The 11929-nt window shown below is 45.6% G+C and overlaps 1 protein-coding gene across 1 annotated transcript in view; it reads right to left on the reverse strand.

Moving 5' to 3' along the window:
* Positions 1 to 11244, reverse strand: part of LOC138651133 (zinc finger protein 287-like) — an 86158-nt gene extending 74914 nt beyond the window's left edge. The window contains exon 1 of the mRNA XM_069741148.1: positions 11157 to 11244. The gene's annotated coding sequence lies outside the window, so the exon portion shown is untranslated. The remainder of the gene's footprint in view (positions 1 to 11156) is intronic.
* Positions 11245 to 11929: the final 685 nt, after the last annotated feature.

Consider the following 11929-nt stretch of genomic DNA (forward strand, 5'->3'; position numbering starts at 1 on the left):
TCCAAGATGGCCACGGGGGTCCTTCCGGGCCCTGCAGGGAGGTGGCTTGCGAGCACCTGCTAAGAGCAGGCACCAGCAAGCCTCCTGCACTGCTTGTCAGATCGCTGATCTGACACAGTGCTATGCAAAATGTCAGATCAGCGATCTGACACTATACAGTGATGTCCCACCCTGGGACAAAGTACAAAAAAAAAAAATTACACTGTGCAAAAATATAAAAAGAAAAAAAAAAAATATTGTTCCAAATAAATACATTTCTTTATGTAAATAAAAAAAACAAACAATAAAAGTACACTTATTTAGTATCGCCGTGTCTGTAATGACCCAACCTATAAAACTGTCCCACTAGTTAACCCCTTCAGTAAATACCATAAAAAAAAAGGCAAAAATAATGCTTTATCATCATACCGCTGAAAAAAAAGTGGAATAACACGCGATCAAAAAGACAGATATAAATAACCATGGTACCGCTGAAAACGTCATCTTGTCCCGCAAAAAACGAGCCACCATACAGCATCATCAGCAAAAAAATTAAAAAGTTATCGCCCTAAGAATAAAGCGATGCAAAAATAATTATTTTTTATATAAAATAGTTTTTATTGTATAAAAGCAACAAAACATAAAAAAAATGATATAAATGAGGTATCGCTGTAATCGTACTGACCCGAAGAATAAAACTGCTTTATCAATGTTACCAAACACGGAACGGTATAAAAGCCCCCCCCCCACCAAGACATTCAGGAATTGCTGGTTTTTGTTCATTCTGCCTCACAAAAATCGGAATGAAAAGCGATCAAAAAAAGTCATGTGCCCGAAAATGGTACCAATAAAAACGTCAACTCGTCCCGGAAAAAACAAGACCTCACATGAGTCTGTGGACCAAAATATGGAAAAATTATAACTCTCAAAATGTGGTGACGCAAAAACTAGCATCTTTTAGTGTGTGACGGCTGCCAATCATAAAAACACGCTATAAATAGTAAATCAAAACCCCTTTTATCACCCCCTTAGTTAGGGAAAAATAATAAAATTAAAAAAATGTATTTATTTCTATTTTCCCATCAGGGTTAGGGCTGGGTCTAAAGTTAGGGTTTGTAATACATTTAGGGTTGGGATTAGGGTTAGGGGTGTGCTGGGGTTAGGGGCAGTTACGGTTGGGATTAGGGGCATGTTCGGGTTAGGGGTGTGGTTAGGGTTATGGTTGGGATTAGGGTTAGGGCTGTGTTCGAGTTAGGGCTGGAGTTACAATTGGGGGTTTCCGCTGTTTAGGCACATCGGGGGCTCTCCAAACGCAACATGGCGTTGGATCTCAATTCCAGACAATTCTGAATTGAAAAAGTAAAACAGTGCTCCTTCCCTTCCGAGCTCTACCGTGTGTCCAAACAGGGGTTTACCCCAACATATGGGGTATCAGTGTACTCAGGACAAATTGGACAACAACTTTAGGGGTCCAATTTCTCCTGTTACCCTTGGGAAAATACAAAACAGGGGGCTAAAAAATAATTTTTGTGGAAATTTTTTTTTTTTTTTACGGCTCTGCGTTATAAACTGTAGTAAACATTTGGGGGTTCAAAGTTCTCTCAACACATCTAGATGAGTTCCTTGGGGGGGGGTCTAGTTTTGGAGACAGTATAGCAGTGTATATATACACAAGAGGTGGTTTATGGAGACCGTATACCAGTGAATATATATACAGAAGGTGGGTGTATGGAGACAGCAGTGTATATGTACAGAAGGTGGGTGTATGGAGACAGTATAGCAGTGTCTTTGGTATATGGAGAGGGTATAGCAGTGTATATATACAGGAGGCAGGTGTATTGAGACGGTATAGCAGTGTATATACAGGAGGCGGGTGTATGGAGACAGTATAGCAGGGCAGGTGTATGGAGACGGTATAGCAGTGTATATACAGGAGGCGGGTGTATGGAGACAGTATAGCAGTGTATATATACAGGAGGCAGGTGTATGGAGACGGTATAGCAGTGTATATACAGGAGGCGGGTATATGGAGACTGTATAGCAGTGTATATACAGGAGGCGGGTGTATGGAGACAGTATAGCAGTGTATATACAGGAGGCGGGTGTATGGAGACAGTATAGTAGTGTATATATACAGGAGGCAGGTGTATAGAGACGGTATAGCAGTGTATATACAGGAGGGGGGTGTATGGAGACTGTATAGCAGTGTATATATACAGGAGGCAGGTGTATGGAGACACTATAGCAGTGTACATATACAGGAGGCAGGTGTATGGAGACGGTATAGCAGTGTATATACAGGAGGCGGGTATATGGAGACAGTATAGCAGTGTATATATACAGGAGGCAGGTGTATGGAGACGGTATAGCAGTGTATATATAGGAGGCGGGTATATGGAGACAGTATAGCAGTGTACATATGCAGGAAGCAGGTGTATGGAGACGGTATAGCAGTGTATATACAGGAGGGGGGGTGTATGGAGACAGTATAGCAGTGTATATATACAGCAGGCAGGTGTATGGAGACGGTATAGCAGTGTATATACAGGAGGGGGTGTATGGATACGGTATAGCAGTGTATATATACAGGAGGCAGGTGTATGGAGACGATATAGCAGTGTATATATACAGGAGGCAGGTGTATGGAGACGGTATAGCAGTGTATATACAGGTGGCGGGTGTATGGAGACAGTATAGCAGTATATATATACAGGAGGCGGGTGTATGGAGACAGTATAGCAGTGTATATACAGGAGGGGGGTGTATGGAGACAGTATAGCAGTGTATATATACAGGAGGCAAGTGCATGGAGACGGTATAGCAGTGTATATACAGGAGGGGGTGTATGGAGACAGAATAGCAGTGTATATATACAGGAGGCGGGTGTATGGAGACGGTATAGCAGTGTATATACAGGAGGCGGGTGTATGGAGACGGTATAGCAGTGTATATACAGGAGGCGGGTGTATGGAGACAATATAGCAGTGTATATACAGGAGGGGGGTGTATGGAGACAGTATAGCAGTGTATATATACAGGAGGCGGGTGTATGGAGACGGTATAGCAGTGTATATACAGGAGGCGGGTGTATGGAGACAGTATAGCAGTGTATATACAGGAGGGGGGTGTATGGAGACAGTATAGCAGTGTATATATACAGGAGGCGGGTGTATGGAGACGGTATAGCAGTGTATATACAGGAGGCGGGTGTATGGAGACAGTATAGCAGTGTATGTTACTGGTGGCACATCGGGGGCTCTCCAAACGCAACATGGCGTTGGATCTCAATTCCAGACAATTCTGAATTGAAAAAGTAAAACAGTGCTCCTTCCCTTCCGAGCTCTCCCGTGTGTCCAAACAGGGGTTTACCCCAACATATGGGGTATCAGTGTACTCAGGACAAATTGGACAACAACTTTAGGGGTCCAATTTCTCCTGTTACCCTTGGGAAAATACAAAACTGGGGGCTAAAAAATAATTTTTATGGAAATTTTTTTTTTTTTTTTACGGCTCTGCGTTATAAACTGTAGTAAACATTTGGGGGTTCAAAGTTCTCTCAACACATCTAGATGAGTTCCTTGGGGGGGTCTAGTTTTGGAGACAGTATAGCAGTGTATATATACAAGAGGTGGTTTATGGAGACCGTATACCAGTGAATATATATACAGAAGGTGGGTGTATGGAGACAGCAGTGTATATGTACAGAAGGTGGGTGTATGTAGACAGTATAGCAGTGTCTTTGGTATATGGAGAGGGTATAGCAGTGTATATATACAGGAGGCAGGTGTATTGAGACGGTATAGCAGTGTATATACAGGAGGCGGGTGTATGGAGACAGTATAGCAGGGCAGGTGTATGGAGACGGTATAGCAGTGTATATACAGGAGGCGGGTGTATGGAGACAGTATAGCAGTGTATATATACAGGAGGCAGGTGTATGGAGACGGTATAGCAGTGTATATACAGGAGGCGGGTATATGGAGACTGTATAGCAGTGTATATACAGGAGGCGGGTGTATGGAGACAGTATAGCAGTGTATATACAGGAGGCGGGTGTATGGAGACAGTATAGCAGTGTATATATACAGGAGGCAGGTGTATAGAGACGGTATAGCAGTGTATATACAGGATGCGGGTATATGGAGACAGTATAGCAGTGTATATATACAGGAGGCAGGTGTATGGAGACGGTATAGCAGTGTATATACAGGAGGCGGGTATATGGAGACAGTATAGCAGTGTACATATGCAGGAGGCAGGTGTATGGAGACGGTATAGCAGTGTATATACAGGAGGGGGGGTGTATGGAGACAGTATAGCAGTGTATATATACAGGAGGCAGGTGTATGGAGACGGTATAGCAGTGTATATACAGGAGGGGGTGTATGGATACGGTATAGCAGTGTATATATACAGGAGGCAGGTGTATGGAGACGGTATAGCAGTGTATATATACAGGAGGCGGGTGTATGGAGACGGTATAGCAGTGTATATACAGGAGGGGGGGTGTATGGAGACAGTATAGCAGTGTATATATACAGGAGGCAGGTGTATGGAGACGGTATAGCAGTGTATATACAGGAGGCGGGTGTATGGAGACGGTATAGCAGTGTATATACAGGAGAGAGGTGTATGGAGACGGTATAGTAGTGTATATACAGGAGGCGGGTGTATGGAGACAGTATAGCAATGTACATATACAGGAGGCGGGTGTATGGAGACAGTATAGCAGTGTATATACAGGAGGCGGGTGTATGGAGACAATATAGCAGTGTATATACAGGAGGCAGGTGTATGTAGATGCTATAGCAGTGTATGTTACTGGTGGCAGGTGTATGGAGACGGTATAGCAGTGTATATACAGGAGGCAGGTGTATGGAGACAGTATAGCAGTGTATATACAGGAGGCAGGTGTATGGAGACAGTATAGCAGTGTATATACAGGAGGGGGGTGTATGGAGACAGTATAGCAGTGTATATATACAGGAGGCGGGTGTATGGAGACAGTATAGCAGTGTATATACAGGAGGGGGTGTATGAAGACAGTATAGCAGTGTATATATACAGGAGGCAGGTGCATGGAGACGGTATAGCAGGGTATATACAGGAGGCGGGTGTATGGAGACAGTATCGCAGTGTATATACAGGAGGCGGATGCATGGAGACAGTATAGCAGTGTATATATACAGGAGGCGGGTGTATGGAGACAGTATAGCAGTGTATATACAGGAGGGGGGTGTATGGAGACAGTATAGCAGTGTATATATACAGGAGGCAAGTGCATGGAGACGGTATAGCAGTGTATATACAGGAGGGGGTGTATGGAGACAGTATAGCAGTGTATATATACAGGAGGCGGGTGTATGGAAACAGTATAGCAGTGTATATACAGGAGGGGGGTGTATGGAGACAGTATAGCAGTGTATATATACAGGAGGCAGGTGTATGGAGACGGTATAGCAGTGTATATACAGGAGGGGGTGTATGGATACGGTATAGCAGTGTATATATACAGGAGGCAGGTGTATGAAGACAGTATAGCAGTGTATATACAGGAGGCAGGTGTATGGAGACGGTATAGCAGTGTATATACAGGAGGCGGGTGTATGGAGACAGTATAGCAGTATATATATACAGGAGGCGGGTGTATGGAGACAGTATAGCAGTGTATATACAGGAGGGGGGTGTATGGAGACAGTATAGCAGTGTATATATACAGGAGGCAAGTGCATGGAGATGGTATAGCAGTGTATATACAGGAGGGGGTGTATGGAGACAGAATAGCAGTGTATATACAGGAGGCGGGTGTATGGAGACAATATAGCAGTGTATATACAGGATGGGGGTGTATGGAGACAGTATAGCAGTGTATATATACAGGAGGCGGGTGTATGGAGACGGTATAGCAGTGTATATACAGGAGGCGGGTGTATGGAGACAGTATAGCAGTGTATATACAGGAGGGGGGTGTATGGAGACAGTATAGCAGTGTATATATACAGGAGGCGGGTGTATGGAGACGGTATAGCAGTGTATATACAGGAGGCGGGTGTATGGAGACAGTATAGCAGTGTATGTTACTGGTGGCACATCGGGGGCTCTCCAAACGCAACATGGCGTTGGATCTCAATTCCAGACAATTCTGAATTGAAAAAGTAAAACAGTGCTCCTTCCCTTCCGAGCTCTCCCGTGTGTCCAAACAGGGGTTTACCCCAACATATGGGGTATCAGTGTACTCAGGACAAATTGGACAACAACTTTAGGGGTCCAATTTCTCCTGTTACCCTTGGGAAAATACAAAACTGGGGGCTAAAAAATAATTTTTATGGAAATTTTTTTTTTTTTTTTACGGCTCTGCGTTATAAACTGTAGTAAACATTTGGGGGTTCAAAGTTCTCTCAACACATCTAGATGAGTTCCTTGGGGGGGTCTAGTTTTGGAGACAGTATAGCAGTGTATATATACAAGAGGTGGTTTATGGAGACCGTATACCAGTGAATATATATACAGAAGGTGGGTGTATGGAGACAGTATAGCAGTGTCTTTGGTATATGGAGAGGGTATAGCAGTGTATATATACAGGAGGCAGGTGTATTGAGACGGTATAGCAGTGTATATACAGGAGGCGGGTGTATGGAGACAGTATAGCAGGGCAGGTGTATGGAGACGGTATAGCAGTGTATATACAGGAGGCGGGTGTATGGAGACAGTATAGCAGTGTATATATACAGGAGGCAGGTGTATGGAGACGGTATAGCAGTGTATATACAGGAGGCGGGTATATGGAGACTGTATAGCAGTGTATATACAGGAGGCGGGTGTATGGAGACAGTATAGCAGTGTATATACAGGAGGCGGGTGTATGGAGACAGTATAGCAGTGTATATATACAGGAGGCAGGTGTATAGAGACGGTATAGCAGTGTATATACAGGAGGCGGGTATATGGAGACAGTATAGCAGTGTATATATACAGGAGGCAGGTGTATGGAGACGGTATAGCAGTGTATATACAGGAGGCGGGTATATGGAGACAGTATAGCAGTGTACATATGCAGGAGGCAGGTGTATGGAGACGGTATAGCAGTGTATATACAGGAGGGGGGGTGTATGGAGACAGTATAGCAGTGTATATATACAGGAGGCAGGTGTATGGAGACGGTATAGCAGTGTATATACAGGAGGGGGTGTATGGATACGGTATAGCAGTGTATATATACAGGAGGCAGGTGTATGGAGACGGTATAGCAGTGTATATATACAGGAGGCGGGTGTATGGAGACGGTATAGCAGTGTATATACAGGAGGGGGGGTGTATGGAGACAGTATAGCAGTGTATATATACAGGAGGCAGGTGTATGGAGACGGTATAGCAGTGTATATACAGGAGGGGGTGTATGGATACGGTATAGCAGTGTATATATACAGGAGGCAGGTGTATGAAGACAGTATAGCAGTGTATATGCAGGAGGCAGGTGTATGGAGACGGTATAGCAGTGTATATACAGGAGGCGGGTGTATGGAGACAGTATAGCAGTATATATATACAGGAGGCGGGTGTATGGAGACAGTATAGCAGTGTATATACAGGAGGCGGGTGTATGGAGACGGTATAGCAGTGTATATACAGGAGACGGGTGTATGGAGACGGTATAGCAGTGTATATACAGGAGGCGGGTGTATGGAGACGGTATAGCAGTGTATATACAGGAGAGAGGTGTATGGAGACGGTATAGTAGTGTATATACAGGAGGCGGGTGTATGGAGACAGTATAGCAATGTACATATACAGGAGGCGGGTGTATGGAGACAGTATAGCAGTGTATATACAGGAGGCGGGTGTATGGAGACAATATAGCAGTGTATATACAGGAGGCAGGTGTATGTAGATGCTATAGCAGTGTATGTTACTGGTGGCAGGTGTATGGAGACAGTATAGCAGTGTATATACAGGAGGCAGGTGTATGGAGACAGTATAGCAGTGTATATACAGGAGGGGGGTGTATGGAGACAGTATAGCAGTGTATATATACAGGAGGCGGGTGTATGGAGACAGTATAGCAGTGTATATACAGGAGGGGGTGTATGGAGACAGTATAGCAGTGTATATATACAGGAGGCAGGTGCATGGAGACGGTATAGCAGGGTATATACAGGAGGCGGGTGTATGGAGACAGTATCGCAGTGTATATACAGGAGGCGGGTGCATGGAGACAGTATAGCAGTGTATATATACAGGAGGCGGGTGTATGGAGACAGTATAGCAGTGTATATACAGGAGGGGGGTGTATGGAGACAGTATAGCAGTGTATATATACAGGAGGCAAGTGCATGGAGACGGTATAGCAGTGTATATACAGGAGGGGGTGTATGGAGACAGTATAGCAGTGTATATATACAGGAGGCGGGTGTATGGAAACAGTATAGCAGTGTATATACAGGAGGGGGTGTATGGAGACAGTATAGCAGTGTATATATACAGGAGGCAAGTGCATGGAGACGGTATAGCAGTGTATATACAGGAGGGGGTGTATGGAGACAGTATAGCAGTGTATATATACAGGAGGCATGTGCATGGAGACGGTATAGCAGGGTATATACAGGAGGCGGGTGTATGGAGACGGTATAGCAGTGTATATACAGGAGGCAGGTGTATGGAGACAGTATAGCAGTGTATATATACAGGAGGCGGGTGTATGGAGACAGTATAGCAGTGTATACATACAGGAGGCAGGTGTATGGAGACGGTATAGCAGGGTATATACAGGAGGCGGGTGTATGGAGACAGTATAGCAGTGTATATACAGGAGGGGGGTGTATGGAGACAGTATAGCAGTGTATATATACAGGAGGCAGGTGTATGGAGACGGTATAGCAGTGTATATATACAGGAGGCGGGTGTATGGAGACAGTATAGCAGTGTATATACAGGAGGGGGGTGTATGGAGACAGTATAGCAGTGTATATATACAGGAGGGGGGGTATGGAGACGGTATAGCGGTGTATATACAGGAGGGGGGTGTATGGAGACAGTATAGCAGTGTATATACAGGAGGGGGGTGTATGGAGACAGTATAGCAGTGTATATATACAGGAGGCGGGTGTATGGAGACAGTATAGCAGTGTATATACAGGAGGGGGTGTATGGAGACAGTATAGCAGTGTATATATACAGGAGGCAGGTGTATGGAGACGGTATAGCAGTGTATATATACAGGAGGCGGGTGTATGGAGACAGTATAGCAGTGTATATACAGGAGGGGGGTGTATGGAGACAGTATAGCAGTGTATATATACAGGAGGGGGGTATGGAGACGGTATAGCGGTGTATATACAGGAGGGGGGTGTATAGAGACAGTATAGCAGTGTATATACAGGAGGGGGGTGTATGGAGACAGTATAGCAGGGTATATACAGGAGGCGGGTGTATGGAGACAGTATAGCAGTGTATATATACAGGAGGCAGGTGTATGGAGACAGTATAGCAGTGTATATATACAGGAGGCGGGTGTATGGAGACGGTATAGCAGTGTATATATACAGGAGGCAGGTGTATGGAGACAGTATAGCAGTGTATATATACAGGAGGCGGGTGTATGGAGACAGTATAGCGGTGTATATATACAGGAGGCGGGTGTATGGAGACAGTATAGCGGTGTATATATACAGGAGGCGGGTGTATGGAGACAGTATAGCAGTGTATATATACAGGAGGCAGGTGTATGGAGACAGTATAGCAGTGTATATATACAGGAGGCGGGTGTATGGAGACAGTATAGCGGTGTATATATACAGGAGGCGGGTGTATGGAGACAGTATAGCGGTGTACATATACAGGAGGGGGGTGTATGGAGACAGTATAGCAGGGTATATACAGGAGGCGGGTGTATGGAGACGGTATAGCAGTGTATATACAGGAGGCGGGTGTATGGAGACAGTATAGCAGTGTATATATACAGGAGGCAGGTGTATGGAGACAGTATAGCAGTGTATATATACAGGAGGCGGGTGTATGGAGACAGTATAGCGGTGTATATATACAGGAGGCGGGTGTATGGAGACAGTATAGCAGTGTATATATACAGGAGGCGGGTGTATGGAGACAGTATAGCAGTGTATATATACAGGAGGCGGGTGTATGGAGACAGTATAGCAGTGTATATACAGGAGGGGGGTGTATGGAGACAGTATAGCGGTGTACATATACAGGAGGGGGGTGTATGGAGACAGTATAGCAGTGTATATACAGGAGGCGGGTGTATGGAGACAGTATAGCAGTGTATATACAGGAGGGGGGTGTATGGAGACAGTATAGTAGGGTATATACAGGAGGCAGGTGTATGGAGACAGTATAGCAGTGTATATATACAGGAGGCGGGTGTATGGAGACAGTATAGCGGTGTATATATACAGGAGGCGGGTGTATGGAGACAGTATAGCAGTGTATATACAGGAGGGGGGTGTATGGAGACAGTATAGCAGTGTATATATACAGGAGGCGGGTGTATGGAGACAGTATAGCGGTGTATATATACAGGAGGCGGGTGTATGGAGACGGTATAGCAGTGTATATATACAGGAGGCGGGTGTATGGAGACAGTATAGCAGTGTATATATACAGGAGGCGGGTGTATGGAGACAGTATAGCAGTGTATATATACAGGAGGCGGGTGTATGGAGACAGTATAGCAGTGTATATATACAGGAGGCAGTTGTATGGAGACAGTATAGCAGTGTATATATACAGGAGGCGGGTGTATGGAGACAGTATAGCGGTGTATATATACAGGAGGCGGGTGTATGGAGACGGTATAGCAGTGTATGTTACTGGTGGCACAGATGCAGAACACAGTATATATATTTAGGTAGATCCCAGGTCGCGGGCAGTGTACAGCCCCGGACAGTCGCCACACACCCGCACATGGCTCCTGACACGGCCAGGCTACGGGCTCGCACTGACAGCCGGGTCTCCGGTGATGCTCCGGAGGATGCTGCTCGCAGTGACACGGCCACAGCTCCTGACACCCGGGCCTTGTCTCTGCAGCAGCCAGGGGGCGGGGCCTGACATCTTGCTCCGCGCACAGACGACTATGGCCCTGGGGCAACGTGTAACTACGGAAACCGAGCACAAAACAGGTGAGTAGCGGGAAGAGGAGTATCCGGCATCGCCATACTCACCGCACACACATCACCAAGTCCGGGAGCCTCCAGCACACAACATTCCCAGCTGCATCCTTCACCTACTCCGGATCCACATTCTGGGAATAGAGATCCCTCCGCCCATTGACCATAAACGGGAGCTCCGTGATGCGCCCAACGCGAGCCGTTGGGTGTGTTGCGATCACGTCACGAACGTCACTATGTAGCCATGCTCCTTTCTGGAAAAGTAGTCCGTGAAGCGAGAGGATCTTCGCGCTGTTCGTCTGCTCCATCTCGCCGTGACGCTTTGTACCGGGCAGAGAGCAGAGCACACTCGTGGGGAAACCTGTCCACAGAAGTGTCCGTGGTCATCATTATGAGACTAATGATCTATAGTGTAAGGATGCAGACAAAGTATGAGCTCCAGAAGCCATGGAGAACAGTGGCCATTTCCATCCAGCACCTCTGGGCATAATGACCTGGAGCTCTGTTCTGTCACACTGAAGGTGACGGAGTGTCTGTTCGGTAATAGTCGGCATTTTTACCAGTTTTTATAGTTGTGGGATTAAAACCAGTATCCAATACCCTGCAGGGAGTTCTGGGTTAACGAGCGGTCCCCAGTATAAGGCTGCCGTCACACTATCAGTATTTGGTCAGTATTTTACCTCAGTATTTGTAGCCAAAACCAGGAGTGGGTGATAAATACAGAAGTGGTGCATATGTTTCTATTATACTTTTTCTCTATTTGATCCACTCCTGGTTTTGGCTCAGGAATACTGATGTAAAATACTGACCAAATACTGCTAGTGTAA

The sequence above is a fragment of the Ranitomeya imitator genome, chromosome 10 (assembly GCF_032444005.1).
Source record: "Ranitomeya imitator isolate aRanImi1 chromosome 10, aRanImi1.pri, whole genome shotgun sequence".
Lineage (NCBI taxonomy): Eukaryota > Metazoa > Chordata > Amphibia > Anura > Dendrobatidae > Ranitomeya > Ranitomeya imitator.